The sequence below is a fragment of the Macrobrachium nipponense genome, chromosome 12 (genome assembly GCF_015104395.2).
Source record: "Macrobrachium nipponense isolate FS-2020 chromosome 12, ASM1510439v2, whole genome shotgun sequence".
Lineage (NCBI taxonomy): Eukaryota > Metazoa > Arthropoda > Malacostraca > Decapoda > Palaemonidae > Macrobrachium > Macrobrachium nipponense.
Genome location: NC_087205.1, coordinates 72474456 through 72495504, shown reverse-complemented (window position 1 = coordinate 72495504; position 21049 = coordinate 72474456).

Genomic DNA, 21049 nt, shown 5'->3' with positions numbered 1-21049 from the left:
ACCTCTGCCTAACCAAGTAAAGAGAATTTGTTACAATTATTGCTGAAGGCTATAGTTTTCTCATTCTTAAATTTCTTTACGAGGGTAATATAACTTTTGAAATAATCTAAACTGGCATAACCTTAGAGCTCCAGTTTTTTGCGACACGTTTTCAACTTTCATATAATTATAAGCTAATGCAAAAAAACTTCTATTGGAGAAAAGTGAGACAAAAATGCTCATCGAATTAACAGGTTCCGAGCTTGCATAATAGTGGATTTGATATTCTTTATAATCATATAGTGTATTATTCTTTATAATTATTTATATAAATACACACACACACACATATATATATATATATATATATATATATATATATAGTATATATATATAGAGAGAGAGAGAGAGAGAGAGCTTTAGAAGAGAAAAAGTGAAAATTTGTTCATTGAAAAAAGTGCCTTAATTGGAAGAGAAGCACATTACCGAAGGCCTCGATTTATTTTATATATACTTTCAAATAGAACTGAGCCAGTTGCCAACCGGAGAGAGAAAATATGAAGATGGCCACTAAAACTATGGCCTTAAACGAACACTAAGCAAAGCCCACTTTGTGATCACTGTAGCAGTGATTCTCTGTGGCCAAAAACAAAACCCCTCTAAACAAAGAGAAAAAACAATTCCAAGAGAAGAGAGTAGGACAACCCGACTTCTTTTCCTGATTAACACCAGTGTTTCTCTCTCTCTCTCTCTCTCTCTCTCTCTCTCTCTCTCTCTCTCTTCTCTCTCTCTCTCTCTCTCCTTAGTGATTAATATACGACACTGTTTGGTTTCAGTTGCTATGACATTTTTTTTTATTTAATGATCGCCGCTTCAGACATTTTCTTATTCACCAGTATCTTTCTTTTTTTAAAAAATTGTTTTTTTCTTTTTCGCTTGCCTCTTTTTTTAATGGATTTAGAAATGCTTAAAATCTAACAGTATTTGACAATAAAACAGCTGCTGAGGAATTTCATAACAATGACTTACTTTTGAACCATTTTCATTTTACGACCCTACTTAGAAATAAAGACCACTCGTTATAATAAATTTGATATCAAAACACCTTTGTTTTAAAGTTGAATTTAATCATTTTTTATACCTGACTTGCGAATTCCACCTCAGACTGTTTTTTTTTTTCCAAATATTTATAATGTAATATTTAGTCGTGTAATCGTATGCTGTAAATTACATCTAACAAGTGTTCATCTTGTTCCGTTACATAAGAGACAAAGAAAATTTGCATGTTTAGTTCAGCACTAGCGAAAGAAAACGGTAATCAGGCCAAGGTAGACTACTTTAAACCGAAGGGTAGTACTCTGTACATAATGTTAGTACCTTCTCCATTTAGCCAAAAACGAACATCCCTGGGCGTTCTGAAATATGAATTGTACAGTGAAACAATAAGATAATTGATAGAAATAAGCAGATGACTAGTCGGTTTTAGTTTTGAAGCCCCCCACTTTGGTATCAGCTTGAATACAGCAGAGTCGATTCATGTCTCCCGTTTTTTTTTCTTCCGGTAAAATACCGAGACCACGTTATCAGCTTATCATTCCATTGACTCTGCAAGTCTGTTGATTTAATTTGCTAAAAGTTTAATGGAAAGCATGATGACTTTACCGATTGGTGATTTGTTATTGCCAGTCTTATCTCCGAATAGCTATTATGATATTAAATTTTTCGGGGTTATCAAAGACTGGGCGGACGTAGCGCAAGAATAAAGAATGGTTAATGAAAATTGGGATCGTCTGGACTGTTAGTAAAAGGAGCCAAGATTTATTAGAGACTCTCTCTCTCTCTCTCTCTCTCTCTCTCTCTCTCTCTCTCTCTCTCTCTCTCTCTCTCTTCCTATCAGCCTATGGCTGTCACGATCGGAGATGGATATGGGGGCATTTCGTGATCGAATCCGTCTAAGTGTAATTTGTCCCGAGCCTCCTAGCCAAGGGATTTTTAACCTTCCTGGCCATTTGTCTTTGTGACCCTTGATGGAGGTGTCTTTTTCTTTATTTTTTACTTCTCCCCTTCTTCTTTATCATGATTTTGGGCCGGTTTCGGAACTGTGATTAGTTTGGATGATATGATCTTGATCAATGGTCAAGGCTGAATCCAGAAGTCGACGGGCGCCCGCCCTCCCCAGCCCAGCCCAGTCCTGCCTGCCTGACTCTCGGTACTTTTTCTCCCCCTTTCCCCGCTCCCAGATTTCCTTTCGTCTGGGCAGCATCAGCCCTTTTTGTTTCTCTCTTTCTCCTTCCTTTCGTGTCCCCTTTTTTTTATCTCGTCCGTTGTGAAGGGAAGTGAGGGGATGCGCTGGGAGAAGGGGCCGGCGGCGGCTGGGCTACCCTGGCCCCTGTGTGAAATCAGAGATCATTAGCGTTCAGAGATAAGCCATTGTTTAATGGTACTTTTCTTTGTGGTGTTGAAGACTCATTTGTCGGCGATTGTTCTGCAGGTTTATATATTTTCCTTTTAATGTTTTCGCTTCCATTCTTTTCCGCTCGAAAATTCTTGTGTGGAAAGTTATGCTGTTGCTTTTTTCTGTTTTTGTTGATAGGTTTCATCTTTCTCTTTTAATTTCCTCGCTTTTCTTTGATAGGGTCGCTTTACATTAATCAGTCTGTGAACGCTCGAATAATATTAATTCATACTGGTAATGCCATCCCTGGCGACTTTATATTTGACTTCCTTGATTATATAAACTAGTAAATAGATACATTTGTGTGTGTGTGTGTGTGTATATATATATACGCATATATAATGTATTTATACACACACAGATATATATATATATATATATTATATATATATATATATATATATATATGGTAAAAATTTTCCGTTATAACAGAATTCTGTCCAATAAAAGGAGCCCATAAAAACACCAAAATATAGAGAGAGAAATACTAGATTTCCTGGAAAAAGAATTTGAACTAATTTGTAAGCAACTTTCGTCTTTAAGGTATCCTGACCATATATTGAGAAAGAAATTCACAAAGCAAACATAATTTTCTACCGACCCCCTCAAGACGAGACCAGAGACACACCCAACAATAAAATCCAAATTCCACACCTGGACAGGATTAAGACGGTGACCCAGACTCTCTGAAAATCCAAACCTTTTGCATTAACTTACTCCAATACCTTAGCCAAATCCCTGATTAACGTCCAACAAGAAATATCCCCCAAGGACACAGGCGTTTACGAAATCCCATGCCTGGACTGTGACCAATCTTACATCGGATTTACAGGAAAATCACTTCCCCAGAGATAAATACAGCACAAATGGTCAGTTAGTTATGAACAACAGAACTCAGCTATTTACAACCATATAAATGAACATAACCATAGTATAAACTGGAATTTGTCACGTATAATTTATAGCAGCAACTGCCGGTACAAGAGTCAAATGATGGAATCGGCCTTGATTAACGAGAGGCAGGTAATGAATATCTCCAAGGGAGCATGGGACACAGATTTCATCGACAAGGTTTTCATTCAACCAACGCTTAAGAAGATTATCAGCGGGAGTGACCTAAATTGGCTTACCTGTGGATGGACCTCTTGGAATATATACCACCTTTATTGTAACTTTTCTCATTCATCTACTTGAAGAGGGACACAGCAGTCTCTGAAATATAGTATTTCTCTCTCAATATTTTGGTGTTTTTATGGGCTCCTTTTATTAGATATATGTATATATATATATATATATATATATATATATATATATATATTATATATATATATATATATATATATATATATGTAAAAAGGAGGAATGTACAGATTCATCATTTTTAACTTCCCTGGAGACTGAGAGTTCGGGCGACAGCTTAAGAATGCTGATGTACCTAAGCAGGTCAATGATCGTCCTATAGTTATGTAGTTATGTGCGTTCGAGAGAAGGCGACTTTGAAACCAGTTGAAATTAGTTTCAGGGCATTGACGAAGAGTGTGAATTCATGTGTACGTGTACGAGCTATTTCCATTCTTAATGGCATGTATTAGCCAGAACGAGGGAGACAGTTACGGGGAGAAAAGGCAGGATGCCGGGATAGCTCTGCGAAAGTTATATTTGTTTCTGTGTGTGATATTCTAAGCTGCAATGGGTAAGAGTTACTGTGATTTAGCCAAAGTTGTGGCTTGTCTGTTTTTGACATTTTGTAAAGATGTTCTATTTCATTTAATCTTTTGACTTTGTCTTTACAATTGTGTGTACTTACTAGTGTGTTCTCCTGTTCTTTTAAACAGGTGGATCTAGCGGAGGGGACTAAGTGTCCTAGTGAAGGGAGTATATTTTGGAGAGGAGATAACTGGTGTTTGACTATTAATGATTAAGACTATTATTTACCTGGGGTTATCTAAGTTGCTTGAACTATGAGTTATCATTCTATTAATTATCCTGTAAGAATCTGAATTATTCAATTAGTACTTTGCTTTGAATAAACATATATTTTTGTAGCTCCGACTCTGATTTGGTGACCTTAGATAATGGAGTGGAGGTTGCGAGAGAGAGAGAGAGAGAGAGGCTATTGCCAGAGTTGGGTAGAGAGAGAGAGAAGAGAGAGAGAGAAGAGAGACGAGAGAGAGAGAGAGAGAGAGAGAGAGAGAGCGGAGAATGTGCTACCAGAAAGGTGTTACCAGCAAGCCTTCCGCTCTTGGCTTAACTTTACCTTACCTATGTGAATAACGGTGGCGATGCTCCCGTTGTTTAGATATACATATATATATATATTTTAATATATTGTAATATATATTTTTATAATATATATATTATATATATATATTTATTTTATATAATATAATATATATAATATATATTATTCATGCGCACATGTGTGTGTAACTATAAGTTTAAACTCGCTACATTTTAAAAGTTTCTTGTTACCCCTTCTATTACAATTAGAACTTCTCCAAACCTTCCCTTGCACTTCCTAGTTTATGTATCCATGGTCTTCAGAACTGACAATGCAAGGCTAGCCACAGTCGCAACAGAAAATTGAACTATGACGACTTTTGTGGCCTGATGAAATTTCTCTTTACCTGTACTTGCCTGAGATGTATAGACTTAGGTTGTGATATATGATTTTTGCTCAAATTTAAACCCTAGTCTTGATCTAGTTACAAGTATGTTCTTGTGTGCATTTTCCCCATTACAGAAATCCCAGTATGAGGATGATCACAGGAAAGAACATTTTCTACGTACTCAGTCAAGAATGGAACCTGTGTGGAAAATATTCTCGGCCTTTTGAAGAGTTTATATATCTATATGTGTTTGTGTGTGTGTATGTGTGTGTGAACAAAGCTTCCCTAATTTTCTGAATCTGTCATTATCTTCATGATGCTGTTCTATTTCATCCTCGTCTGGCAGCAGCGGTTTCAACCACTAGAATCAGGGCTGTCATCAGGGTTCACTAGATCTTCAAGAGTTTACTCAAGAATTAAATAAAAGTAGAATCAACAAAGAAATCGCACATACCAGGACTATTCTACAAGAAACTTTACAAGATTTACTTCTTGATCCTCTGAGAATCCTGATGGATTGCAGTGGAATTTTCGTCTGTGGGCTACTACAATGCAGCGTTCACCACTTCTGCATTGACAAGCCACTCAGAACTGTACTCAAGATTGTAGCACCTGTATGAGGAAGACACACGCCTCCATTTGAAAGTTTTCTCTGCTGAACCACCGCAAAGAAATCAAGAAAAATAATTTTTAGCAAGACACCAACAACCTGCAGCAACAAAGTATGCAAGACACTAATGATTGTTATGGTACCTCATATTTAATGAAGAACATCAGTCACTTATGTAAACATGGTGAGAACTTACCTGACAGAGACCCAGAAAGCACTCCTAAATTTGGGCCTTCTTTGCTGCCATATGAGGACGGCCCCTTATGAAGGAGAGATCACCCCCAGAAACCACAGCATGAAGTCCTACTTCACCATCTTTAACCCCATTTCTTTATTCCCCTTTATCATGATTCTCCATTCACACTCAGTATTGTAATGCGAAAATAAAAATGTGGTCACCCTGGGCTTTTCCGTAGGCCATATATTTTAATTGCTTTAGAGGTTTTTACACTCTCTTCCCACATGCTGGCTCTTTAAAGACATTATGAGTACAGAAGGATTCCACAGGTTCTTGATGGACACCTTAGATTTAAGATTAAATCTCATCTCTCAGTTTCATTTTTAGATAATCTGGGGATCCAGTCCTGATACCCATTAATGTTCCCTAAAACCGCTTCCCCTCCCAGTAAATGGCAAAACCAGTTGAAATTCGAGACCTTAAGCCATTTTCCATTGTTTTTTTTATATTCCTTGTCTTATTACTTTAAGACATGTTATGATTATTATTCATCTAGTCTGCTAGTGCTACTGAGGTATTTTTTGCATAACTTACCATTTATTATTATAGACTGATTTCAGTTGTACAACATGGATCAGCCTCGTCCAAGCCCATAGTATAACGTCAGTATTGATGCCACTCAGTTTCTAGATTTTAATCTATCATCGACTGTATTCCTTACTTCATTGCTCTGAGAAGTCCATGAGAAGTCCAACCTAATTATTAATCATTCAGTCTGTAAGGGCTCATGAGCTATCATTTTGTAAGTATTTATGATTATTGTTATTGAATATTCAGCACAGATATGGCAACTGAAAGGCTTGGCCCAACCCAAATCCAAATTATGAAAAAAAGCTGCAGCGATATTTTGCATTGTTCTTCTCATAACTTGTCTGTATTGGAAATTACTGATTTTTGTCCTCAATTGATCTAACTTGGAAATTGCCTTCGAGGTCTGTTTGAATTGAAGAATTTGTGAAGCTTATGTTGAACCTGAAAAGTTTTTTTCTTATAAAAGGATTATAAGTGAGTACCACTGTATCATGTACAATAGGATCGTGAATAAACGACTTATGGAAACTGGGTCGAGAGGAGAGGAAACTGGGTCGAGAGAAGACATCATTCGCAGGAAGTTGATCTATCTGCTGTATATGTAATCATTAGGGAGGCAAATACATGAAGATGGATGATACCCTCAAAGACTAGCAAATCCGAGAGACTAGAGAAGAAACCACTTGAAATATGGTAAAAAGTGCTAAGTCCCCAGAAGTGGTCAGTAACAATTGTTATCTGGCTACTCACTCAGACCCATAATATCCCAAATGACATCCTTGACATATAAGATGGCTTAGGACCAAAACATCTTAACCCCTTATAAACTAGTTGATCTTCCATTGAATTCATGGCCTTCCCTGAAACCGCGAACTCTATTGAAGATCTAACATCCCTGAACGTTGACAACCTGTTTACCAATGTTGTAGTTTAGGAAACGGTTGAGTTTAGTTTAAATAACATTTACAGATTTGGTATGGACCCCCTCCGAGTTACTGAAAAACAATTAAAAGAGATCTGGATGGTATCCACAATCGGGACCCATTTCCAAATTGTACAGAAGAGAACTGCCAATAAACAGTTGGTGTGATGATGTAATCACTCCATTGATGATAGAAACTTTACCAGTCACCAGTGATTAAAATTCTCTACCAGAAATGTAGATGACACCTGTATAACCATACAACCCACATAGGGAGGTGATGCAGAAAGGATTAGTGATACCCTAAAAACGTATTATGTCAACTTTTTAATTGAAGTCAACAAAGACAAGATCCGTGCTTTCTTTGATGTCCTCATTGAGACAGGAACCTGATATGTTACACAAAAGCTACTTATGTTAGCCACTGCCCTAATGGAAGGGGAGCGTAACCAGATTCTTAAAACCGGTCTGTCGTTGGTGCCTACTTAGGAAGGCCTTTCTCTCACTGTAGTGCCAGGAAGTCTGCCCACATGGAGCGTAAACTAGAAGCACCAGCAACATAACAAACGACATAAACAGAAAAAATGTATTTATCACAAAATTGACTATGGTACAGCTTACAGCCTAGCAGTAGATATCCTTCAAGGTATCATCATAAAGCCAAAGACACTACAAGAGATTATTGCTAAGTCTTCAGCTGCCCCAGCCCAATAATCAACCTTGTGATGAGAAGCAGCACTACCACCAGGTGACCCAAGAAACTGAGGACCAACGAGAAAGATTTTACCCAAAAACTACACACACACACACACACACCACACACACACACACACACACACATATATATATATAATATATATATATTATATATATATATATATATATATGTACGGATTTGTGTTACTTTGTCAATTTTGCACAAGAATTGTGGCAGTTACAAATATCAAAATATAAAAAAAAAACCATTATTACAGAATCCACTTTACCTTGTGATAAACTTACTTTCATCTGGCATTATATATATATATATATATATATATATATATATATATATATATATGTGTGTGTGTGTTGTGTGGTGTGTCTGTGTGTGTGTGTGTGTGTGTGTGTGTGTGTGTGTGTGATGCATGTAGAGCATCTATTCTGACTGGGATTTCAAACTTATTCTTTCGTGCATTGATACTCGGTGACATTAGCATTATTTATTTATATGTGACTGCCTTAGGAATGCTGTATGCATTTTATAATTTATGGAACGTTGTCAGATTAAAGCAGAGGTTCTTATCAGTTTTAACTCCCCTTGGCAGTAATTTTTTACCCCGGGTGTACTAATTCGATATTAAACGGTATTTCTCGCTTAATAGTGTGCATATACATTCATATATATGTATATATATATTAAATATTTTATAAATTTATAATGTATATATATTTTTATTTATATGTATGTGTATATATTATTATATATATAAAATCTGTTGATGTAAGTACATCTGCACATAACAAGGACGCTTACGCACATACAAACAAAAAAGTAGTAACGCATATACATGAGAGTTTGTGTATATAGAATCACTTTCCCAAAGAGAGATCATAGAAGGGTTAGTGAATATTATCTCCCTGTGGAGCGAACTGCGTCTCCCGTGTGTTCCCTTCTCAGACTCGCAGCTGCGACTAGGGGGAAAATGAACCCTTCTCTGCAATAATGGAAGAGGATCGTAAGCATCTGTCTCCCCTGAAAGAACTCTTTAACTAGTTTAGCTTAACATGGCGGAAATTGGTTAGGGCTTTGACGCTGTCACTGTAGCTAATGGAATATTTTGGGTCTGGAAGAGAGAGTCATTCGGTTTTCCATTCATTTTCATCTTGGAATGTTATATCAAAGTTCTCGGTTGCAGTTGCGTTATATTTTGCCGTTATGAACAGGAATGAACAACTGTGTCTTTGGAAATTAACAAACAAATAAATACTGGCACAAAACCATATCAGAAAAGTAACGACATGATTGCCATGGTACTTGCCATTCTTGGTATTAATGCCTTGTAATCGTTATAATAAAAGTTATATTCTGTATGTGCGTGTTTGTGTATACGTTTCACCGTCCACATGTCCAAGGACAGTTTCATGTTTGGTTGTTCACACAACACCTTTATTTACATTGGAAGTTTCCTTATCATTGTTTGTATCATCTATGAAAAGAGGACAGTCCATTTTATTTATATGATCTCGCTTTCAAGAGTATGATTTGGCCCCTTTATTGTAATATTTTTTTTCCTTTTTTCAGCTACTGTTGCAGTCAGCGTAGCGTACCTACACAATCGATGTACACGGTAAGTGATAAGAGATTAAATATGCTTAATAATGATAATAATAATAATCATCATCTAGTTTGTGAAAGAAGAGCATTGAATAATTTGGTGGCGATATAAATTAACAATAATATCAGTGGGTGGGTTTTGATGATTGTTGTGATCATGAAAGTGATAGTGATGTTAATTAGATATTTCCCACAGTTTCTCACAAAACATGTCATTTATCATTTAATCTATTTCGCTTCTCTTGGATTCATCGCCTAAAATGTTGATGAGGGAGAGCATTGCAGAATCCATAAACACCACTCTATATATTTTCCTTGTAAATTTCATGGCCGACTTATGCAGTTACGATGCCCGTGCCGTTTGTAATTAATCATTCAGTGAGCCAATTAGTCAATCTCTCTCTCTCTCTCTCTCTCTCTCTCTCTCTCTCTCTCTCTCTCTCTCTCTCTCTCTGGGCTGCGACGGACACGAGTAACTATCCTCAAATAATTGGGGAAAGAGGGAATCCTGAGCAGCCACCGGACTCTGCATCACCATCATGAAATCCCTAATAGGAACCACAGGGAGCGTCATACCCTTCCGGTTCCAGTTCTCATTAACTTCGATGAGAATGTTTTGAAGCCTTTGAGGTAGGAAAAGGGGTGTCGAGGAAGGGTTGTCCTTTCGGGGGAAGGCGAAAAAGGAAGGAAGGAATTAAGGGTTGCCTTTACAGGCAGGATAGGAGAGGAGAAAGGGTTATTGCCCTTTAAAGGAAAGAAAACAAAGAAAGGATGCCTCCCTAGGAAAGACAGGTGGAGAAGGGATGATTGCACTTACAGAGGAAGAAGAAAAGGGATACAGGGATATCTTTATAAGGAGGAGTAGGAGGAGAGAGTTGCCTTTTGTGAGGGGGCCGGGAGTGGAGGAGGAATTCCTTTATGGGGACGATAGAAGGAGAAGGGAGGGCTACCCTTTCATGGGGAAAAGAATAGGGAAGGAAATGGTTTTTTTATAGGTGGAATACAAGAGAGAGGAGAGAGTTGTGCCCTTTTAGAGGGAGAAGAAAGTATGAAGTGCCCATATTGGGAGGATAGGATGGGCCGCTATTTCAGGGGGAGAAAAACAGGCAAGAGAAGAAGTCCTTCGGGTGGAAAGGAAAATCAGGAAGAGAGGGAAAATGAGAGGTGCCTTCTGGGTGCGAATGGGGAAATAGGGAGACAAAGGGTGCTCTTTGAGGAAGGGCAGACAAAGGGTGCCCTTTGAAGAAGGGTATGAAGGAAGGGGTGGATTGCCGTTGAGGGAGGATGGGAAGAAGAGGAGGAGATGGGATAGACGTCTTCTTAGGGAGATGACGAGCAGGGGAAGAGGCACGAGTGCTCTTTCAGGGAGAAAAGGAAAAAGAAGAGGAGCGGTATCCTTTGGGAAGGAGGGGGAGGGGCCGCTTAGAGAGAAGGGAGGAAGAGGGGAAGGGTGAGGGAAACAGGTGGTTCTGATTTCTCCTTAATTCCTCTCATTCTGGTTTTTCAACCGTTGGCCAACATCAAAGCTGATTAAATCTGAAGGGTAGATTGGCTACGACTAATTTCGGGGCCTCCTCGCTCCTCGCTCCTCGCTTCTCTCATCGCGAAATTCAACGTAGAAAACTGAGGAGACAGATAAATTGACAGACTGCTGAGCGTCGAACAGTCTGACGGACAGACACAAATTAATAAGCAGAGAGAGAGAGAGAGAGACTAATATCTTAATGAAATATAAGAAAGGTATTCAGTGCTTTTACGAAGTATATGAACATAAGGTTAAGACAACATTGTTAAGTTTGGCGAAGCTCTTAATTACGTTTTTTCATACATACGAAGCAAAACATGAATAGTATTCTTAACTAAGAACGTAAGTAACAGGTTGGAAAAGCCAGTAGTAAACTTTTATTTGTATCACTTCATCACCGAAATGCTTTGTTGAATAACCTCGCACTGTAACACACCGATATTTTAAACACCAGTTCGTAAGTTTTTCAGTATCCAGCGAGATTAATGCGTTCCTGAAAAACTTAGCAGTTATTATTATTATTATTGTTATTGTTGTTGTTTTGTTGTTGTTACTAATCAAAATAAGCAAACGTTCATTTTGAATAAGCGTGTGAGTATTAGTTTAGAAAGAATACTTTAGCAAAGTAGGACGTCGATTTGTGATTGAATAAAAAAAAACACAATAAAACAAGAAAATAAATAATATACGTTCATAAAACATCACTATAAATCAGAGCCAAGACGACGGTGTATGGTGCTTACCTGCAAGTGCGTGATGCTTTGAACTTCCGAACATCGTTCACAATGACGGTACTACTTAAACTACATGGGCATAGAATATGAACAGCAAAATGAACAACACCCTAGAAGCGTGTAATTCGTCGTGATGTTTCAGTGGTAAAGCGCCTTTATTTTAATGAGATTCTTTCGATATGATTTAAAACTCTTCCGGTGTCTCCTCTTAACGCATGCGTATTCATTTGGTGAAAAACGAACGAACCGATCGAGTCACAAGATTTATGACGCAAACGATGTTGATGGGTTGATGTACAAAACTGCTTCCTATTAAAGATGAGCCTCAACATGAATGAGCGGAGTGGGCTTCACGCAGACACCTCCAAAGTAAGCCTACCTCTAAACTAAGGAGATTACAGCACCTTCCAGCGATTGTTTATATCGTAATTACCATTGTCGGGACCGAAAGAATTCTAGTAATTGTGCGAATAACGCAAGTGGTTGCGGATATTGATACAAGAGAACATAATACTTTCAATGCTAGAAATTAAAAAAAGGAGGATTCGTTATTCATATAATCATTTCCGTAGACGCAGGAGACCTGAAAACCAAACTTACATATCGTCTTTCTTATTATTTTTTTTTTTTTATTGTAACTGTTGGTGTGTAAAGAGCTGCACGAGATGCCGGACCTAATTAGTTTTAGTGATATCGGTCTCTTATATTTACCTTCAGCTTTATAAAAAAACAGACGAGGGCTCTCTAACGGTATTAGGTATTTATGTTTGCTAAGCATTATGAATAATAGCCGTTGGAGTAGAATAATATTGCCACATGTCAATAATGATCGGTCATTAAGTACAGCGTTGCCTAGGCAAAGCAAGTCTGGCAATGGACGTCGCTGTCTTGCTCTCTTACATTCATTTAGTTCGCTAATTGTTATGATCAACTACTATATTATAATATATACATAATATACATATATATATATATTATATATATATAATATATATATATATCAAATTTATCCATTGAACATTAGAACGCTCAAAAATACATAATGTATTTTAAAGCATTATGATTTTTAATGGACAAATTTGATATAATTTTTACTTGAATGGTTTTAATGTATTTCAATGTGTTCAAAGGAAAAAATAGTTACCGACAATGTGAGAACAACGTACTAGAATAAAACGAAGATGAGTGACATTGAAGTGAGAGAGAAAAAATAAATAAAAATTGAGCCGAAGTTTCGTCGGCGCTATGGAGTTTTCTCTACAGCGTATAATGCTGTATGAAACTCTCGGCCACGGCCCATGAAACTCTCAACCACGGGCCGTTGATGACGTGTGTTGTTGGCACCTATATAGCGGGGCCAGACGCACCATCATGTTTAACTTTAAACTTAAATAGAATAAAAACTACTGAGGCTAGAGGGCTGCAATTTGGTATGTTTGATGATTGTGGGGTGGATGACCAGCATACCACTTTGCAGCCCTCCAGCCTCAGTAGCTTTTAAGATCTGAGGGAGGACATAAAAGTGCGGACGGAGAGACAAACGGCCATCTCAGTAGTTTTCTTTTGCAGAAAACTAAAAGGCAATGACTCCAATGAAACATCGTCTCAGCATGAAGGTCACATGGCAACATGAAAGCCTTCTCCCGGGCGAGAGAGCTGAATATTACACTCGTCTTTTTACACAGCACTGTGTTTGCTTTCAAACACCCTTCGACACAACATAAAATCATGGAATAGTTGGTAGGAAAATTGAATAGGGAACAATTCAGGACATTTGTCTTGCCCTTTGTAAGAAGTGATCACAGGTTTATATACAAGAGTGAGATTTAACACCAGCCCAGTTTAGGGCCAAGATCTGTCGCAGATTTCTGTGACATTCATGAACATCACCAGTGGATAACAGCAGTCATTTCTACGGAAAACATTTGAAACACTGGCTATTCATGAATCAATCTTTACTATGGAGTTTATATTTTTTTTACGGTATAAGCAACTGATTCGTTTGACTGATTCTTGGGCTTCACTTTGTCAAACCTCCCCCCCACCCCTTATGAAATTTTTTTTTTCTTAAAGTTTTTTTTATTAAAAACATTACAATAAATATCAAACTTAGATATTCGAACTACATACATTTATATGTAGAATACATTGCTTTCAATCTTACAAAAAATATTTTCCCTTTTAAAATGGTTTTGATTTCTCTTTGCTTACGTATGATGGAAACTTATTTTATTTGTATAATCAAACGTTCATGCAAATTCATGTCTTTGAATAAGTAGGGATATTCTCCACTCCTCCATACGTGTGACATGTCCTACGCATCGTATTCTTAAGAGAATTATGGGTCAGCTGCCCTGTTATCTTTTTAAGTTCGCAGTTATAAAGCTTTATCCAGGGCCGTTCTTCTATATTAGACAAAACTCCTTCTCTTCCTCCCAATACGAATTCCCAAATTTAATCAGTTTACTTCCCAGGCTCTCGACAACAATCAAGTATCACACCCATACACAACTCTTGGTCTCATTATACGGTTACAGCGTCTCATTTCAGAGGCTCTTGGCGTTCCTCTTCTCTTCGTGATTGGGAACGAACTGCGATAGCGCCTATTTTCAGCCGCAATTCTAGTGGGGTATCTCCTCTCTCTCTCTCTCTCTCTCTCTCTCTCTCTCTCTCTCTCTCTCTCTCATGTTGGATGCCATCGTGCCTCGCCGATATCAAGTTTAATTTGGTTGTTCTACATTCTTGCAATTTCCAGAATATTCCGTTGCTGAGACTGAAGGAATTCATTACGCTTTCAGATAAGAATGACACTCACAGAGAGAGAGAGAGAGAGAGAGAGAGAAGCCATTATATATTATTTCACCCTAATTATCCTTCTTCCGTCTTTTTCCAATATTCAGAGACCAGAGAACCAGCCAAACTATTCCCATTTTTCGGCGATATTCTGGAAAAAAATATCCCTCAGATTCTTGCATTCACGGAACATTTCCAGTTCATTATTTTTTGCTAAATAGTTTGTTCAAACTCATCGCCCTCTCACGGAAAATAATTGCACTGAAATGGTGGCAATGGTTGCTAAACTTTGCTGTTGTGTGTTCTTAGAAGAGGAGAATTGAAAGAAATCAAATTTTGCAATACTAATAATAATCAAGGGATACGTAAAACATGCAATGCTTGAAAAGGTATGAATATGACAAGACTCCCAATCATTTTGATCGACAGAGCAAGTATGTGATGAGTCTAGAAACAGTGATTAAAAAATATATATCTTATTCTTGACCCTTCGCCGTGAAAAACACGGGAAAAAGGATGAAACTCTTATCTTCAAACGTATCTACCTAAATGGAAGCAAGTCCGGTTAAGGATTATATTTCGTTGTTGCTCTTTGCGCGATTAACACCATATTGATTGAAAAAATATTTTGGAAGCTAGCTCTCTCTCTCTCTCTCTCTCTCTCTCTCTCTCTCTCTCTCTCTCTCCAGACCTGTATAACTTATTCCTGGGATGTTTGTTTGATGGGTTCATTCCATTTTCAGATGGTAATACGTAGACGTTCGCGAGCTTTGAATAATTTGTAAGTTATAATATTAAATGGCTAGTAGGTGTAGCATCTCTCTTATCATACCAGACCTATACTCCTCAGATTCATACAATTTCTGTCCCCAGCCCCCTTGGTTTTTCAAGAATCTGACGCGAGTTTACGGAATTAAATCCATCAATCAATAAACACTCCTTGAGCACGTGTCTCCTAGTCTGTTGGATGGACGGCTTCTATGTATTGCAAAGGGCACAGTCATCTTCATTCTTGACGTACTTTATTACATTTAATAATTAATAGCAGTATAAGAATATAAGACAACACTTCCTTAAAAGTTTTTTCTAGTTATTATGTTTATCAGTATTTACCTTTATTCTTCAGTACTTTGGTGTTTAAGCAACATTATCTATGCTAGCTGAAATTTCCATCATAGGAGAAGAGAGCGACATTTCTTTATTTTGATTTTTAGTGTATAATGCTTCCATGATCATATAAGGAACATGGATGAGACCTCATTTATCAGACATTTGTTCTGTGTATATCTACTTATTTACTAGCTTCCGTCCTGTTGGTTAGAATAGTAATTTTCCTTGCCCACGGGCTGCCCAATGAGCAAGAGACCGTGCGGGCATCCAGTCACAATAGTCTAGTGAGAATTAATGGAAATTTGTCAATAAGACCAATGAGTTAGTTAGAGTAGGCATCACTAGCTTTCATTATTTCACTGTCGGGTAACTCGATGGATATCCTCTAGCTGGGCAAAAAATGATTCATCATTCATTGCCAAATATATTAGAAATAAAGATAGAGATCCATATCCTCTTCTTTATCCATTTTATCAATATCTCTCCCCTTACCACTGCATTCGCATTCGGTAAATCATTCCATCCCATTCTTTCGTCTACTTCTGAGTCCATTCAGCCTCTCATCAGCCATTATTCGAACGGACATCACGTCCCATAAAGGCCCCAATGACCCCCATTCATCTCGAAGTCCTCAGGCGTCGCATCAGCATAATACGAACGTCCCCTGCAGAGTTCTCGAGGTTCCTCGTCGGACGCCCCCCGGAGCGGTCTTCTCCACCTCCCGCCCTCCCCCTCTACCCGCCAACCCCCTCTCTCCTCCCTTCCTTTTTTCCTGCTGTCTTCCTTCTCCGTCCTTTCTTTCACGTCCCCCTCCATATCACAGCGAATATAGTTGTCCCTCTGCATCGTGTCCTTGTCCTTGTCCTTTGCTATCTCCTTCCTCCGTTTTCTTGCTCTCTGTTGTTATTCCCTCTCTTGTCTTCCCTTTCCCTTCCTCATTCACGTGACCATTCCACACGCCCACTTTCCGTTACCCAACAAGTGTAGGTTCTTTTTTATCGCTACTCAGTTTTTATCTCATACACATTTTGTAAAGATGTTTTCCCATATTTCTAAGAATGAACTCGAATGGGATTTAGCTGCTTCGTTAAGAAGTTAAAAATTAAATTTCAGCCACGGAACGACAGACGGTTCGGGCGGATTGTTACACTGCAGAAGAGGACTGAGAGAGTTGGTGTCATTTTTATTTTGTCCATATTTCAGATTTTTTTGTGAACTGATTAATCATCAATATCATAATCATTATTATTATTATTATTATTATTATCTTCACCGATGCAGACATCTCAGGATGTTTTTGAAACATAAAAACTCAAAATAAAGATATATAGGAGACACACACACACACACATACATATATATATATATATATATATATATATATATATATATATATAGTATATATGTATGCATGAATGTTACACACACACTCACACATATGTATATATATATATATATATATATATATATATATATATATACTATATATATATAATATAGTAGAGAGAGAGAGAGAGAGAGAGAGAGAGAGAGAGAGGAACGTTGTCGACCTAAACTGTCGAGGCCTGTGAAAAAGCAATCCTATCCTGCTTCTCTTCATCAGGAAATTATTCAATAGTGTGCGGGTATGGCTTTTTAGAAAGCATTAGAAAACACTACAAATGTAAAGGTTAGATGTATTTACTGGGTGCGTATATTTAATTATAGTTTGTTTAATGATCCATCAAAACTAAATTCTCTTTCTCTCTCTCTCTCTCCCTCTCTCATGCCTCTTTGTGGCCCATTGCACTCTTGCGTCTTCATGCCTGTGGCAAGTCTCTGCGCACTGACCATGGAACGAACCAAGTGCTCATGATACCTGCAACCAAAGGAATGTGGTGCAAGCGGCATTGAGTCATTACTTACGGCTGAGAAGCCTCCTAATTTTGCCTTCAAGAAAAGATCGATCATAAGAGTTTGTGGATTTTTTTTTTACTTTAAAATCCCTGAAATTAAAAAAAAAATAAAGTTAAAAAATTTTAAGATGCACACTTGTTAAGTGTTAAGATGCACACTTGTTAAGAGGATTATTCTTCATTAAACTTGTTTACTAAATACGTTTAAATAAAAGGAAATCTTAATTATGCCAATAAAATTCACAAATGTTGAACACCAGAAAATTGTGAGTAGTGCAAATGTCGTAATGTCTCTAGAAAGAAGAAAAAGAAGAAGAAAAACGAAAATTGCCAAATAAGACAAAATCAAAAAGAAACCATCCAAACAGTGATCAAAGTCATACATTCTTCTTTATCTCGGAACTCTCCAATTTAATTCGGTCTGAACTTTATTAAGATAAACATGAAGAATTTCGCTTGGAATGGTAATAACAAAGCAGCGGCGAAAGGAGGCGAATGCAGCGCCCCATTTGTCATGCGTTCAGTCTATTCTCAACCATGAAAATATGCGCCGACATACCATGGGAAACGTAAATGTGCTCACTCAAAAATATGCAAGGCAATTTACACTTCCTATGCAGCTCTGACAGTCAACGAGTGTTGCTTGTAGAATGACAAAAGGAGGGAAAAGGGGGCTGGGGGAGGGGAAGGTGGATGGCGGGGGAGGGGGTTGAGGAAGAAGAATGGAGGAGGGTTGGGAAGAGAAATATAGGAGGAGGAGGAGGAGGAAGAGGAATAAAAGGAGGAAGGCCATTAGTAGCTGAGTGCAGTATTTGTTGGTACAGAAGCAATGACGCAATTTTTCATTATGAAAGAAAATTCCGCCATCGAAATAACTAATGCCGTACTCAGGATACAGAGGCAGGCTCTCTCTCTCTCTCTCTCTCTCTCTCTCTTGAGTGCATCATTAGACTCGTTTCATAGGGAGGAGGGGGGGGTCCTCCGAAGTAATGCCTTTTCACTTTGAAGCAAAGTCAAACGCTTGATCGTTATTTATGTTCTGTTTCATTCTCATTTCGAAAGCAGTCCCCCCTCCTCCCCTCTCCTTTTGTTATATTTTGATATTTACTCAACTTTGTGCAACGGAGAAGGAAATGAAAATAAAGTGACTGAATTTCAAATTTCATTAAAAAAAGTCGTAAAGAGCGCTCCAGGGACTGCGAGCATTAAGCAAACAAAGACGGAGAGTTTCTATATATTCAAATTACTTTTGAATATATATATATATATATATATATATATATATAATATATATATATATATATATGTGTGTGTGTGTGTGTGTGTTTGTGTGTGTGTGTGTGCGCGTGCGAGCGTGCCTTCAACATACAATTATCTATCCATCTGTTGAAGGCACATGAACACACGGCTGCACACTATATATATATAGATATATATATATATATATATTATATATATATATATATACACATATATATACAATACCATTAATGTATGTATTAATAGAATGGGTATAATATAATAGTATGTGTGCTTGTGTGTGCAACAGAAAATGTTTTACGTTTTGTGTTGGAGACCTCTCCCCAGTTCAGAGTTGACAAACAAGAGAATGTCGTGGGCACCGTAATATACGACGTGATGTTTTTCCCTTTTCTGCGAACGTCGTCGTACTGAATTCTAACATCTTTTCATGAAATATATATATATATATATATATATATATAATATATAATATATATATATATATATATATATATATTTATATTTGTTGAATGTGCACAGTTTTCCAGATCCTGTTCTATGAATGTTCGCATTTGGAGATGAGCCACGCTTGCACTTAATATTCACTGCTAAAATCATCTTGGAAAATGTGATTGATAACATAGTGCAAGTACTCTATGAATATTCCGGAGGCTTCCGGTTTGCCTTCTTTAGTCCTGGGCGTTTTAATCTCAGCACCTCTTCAAGTTGTACTTTGAATGTTACTTACAGTTGTTTATATTCTTCCCGAATAAGAGGGGTTAGGTTGAGCGTCAGTAACCATGGTAGTGGCCACTGACGCTGGTTTTCAGTACCCAATCTATTATTTAATCCTTGTATTCAGATTTTTTCTTTGTATTCAGATTTTTTCTTTTTCGTTACTGGTTACAACCCTTTTCTTCTGACGTAAGGAAAGAGATAACCAGTGACTTAAAGAGAACGAAGTCTGAGAACAACGGCACTCTTTTCAAGGCTAAATAACAGATCGGGTTCTGTAAACCATCGTTGCAACAGTCATGGCCCATTGATGCCCACCCCACTTTTTTTAGGAAAAATGTCAGCAATGAGTCATTTTTTTCTCGAAGGTTTCCTTATATACTTCTTTCTTTTTCGTCTTTTTCCTTATCATGAGACTTTCATTTCTGTTTTGAGACGTCTTCATTTTTCACTTCTCATGCCGAATTTGAGAAAGTTAACAATTTACATGTAGTCCTTCTTGAACGGTCTGATCCACGACCCAGGTCTTATTGGTACTGTGAATTCCTTGAAACTCCATAAAGCCACCACCGCTTCCCACTTATTTCACAGAGATTACTGTAGACATTTCTCTTAATGGCCGCTTGACTGTGTGTCGCCACCAAGAATAGTTGTGTCTGCAGCGTCTTGGATATTTCTTCAACTGATTCATTGTAGGTGGAACTTCGGCTTCTCATCCATAAAGGATATAGCGGTTAATCCATTTGATTCTCAATGTGTGAAATTTAAACCGTCGAGTTTGCTTTTTGCATTCTAGTCTTCACATACCTCCTATGCTCCGTACTTCTTAAAGGTCTGCACAGTGACCATTGTAGTTTGACGCCAGAGAAGTTAAAATCAATCAGTGACTCAAAAGTTATCCTCACCTGATAAATTATAGTTCTCGTAGCTGCGATGAAATGAAGTAAAACGAAATGAGGTAATACTACTTTATGAAAAAGTTATGAAGAGATTTATTAGAAACGGAAGCCTCCAGTTTAGTCGCATCTGTATTCAGCAGAGTAAAGAGGACGTGATAATAAAAAGTGCCACCAAGATCAAAATACTTTTCTCGTAATCGATGAAAAACGAACAGATTTAGAGCAATTTTCCTTATCATGAATATAAGAGAGAGAGAGAGAGAGAGAGAGAGAGAGAGAGAGAGAGAGAGAGAGAGGAGAGAGGAAAGTGTCAAACATCTCAAGAAACTGATCATTACAAAAGAGAAATGATTCAAATATTCAGTTATGTAAAATATTTAAAAAACTGATCATCATATACCATCAAGCAAACTTTTATTGAAGCATATGTAGTTCATAATGCCATATTTTTTAAC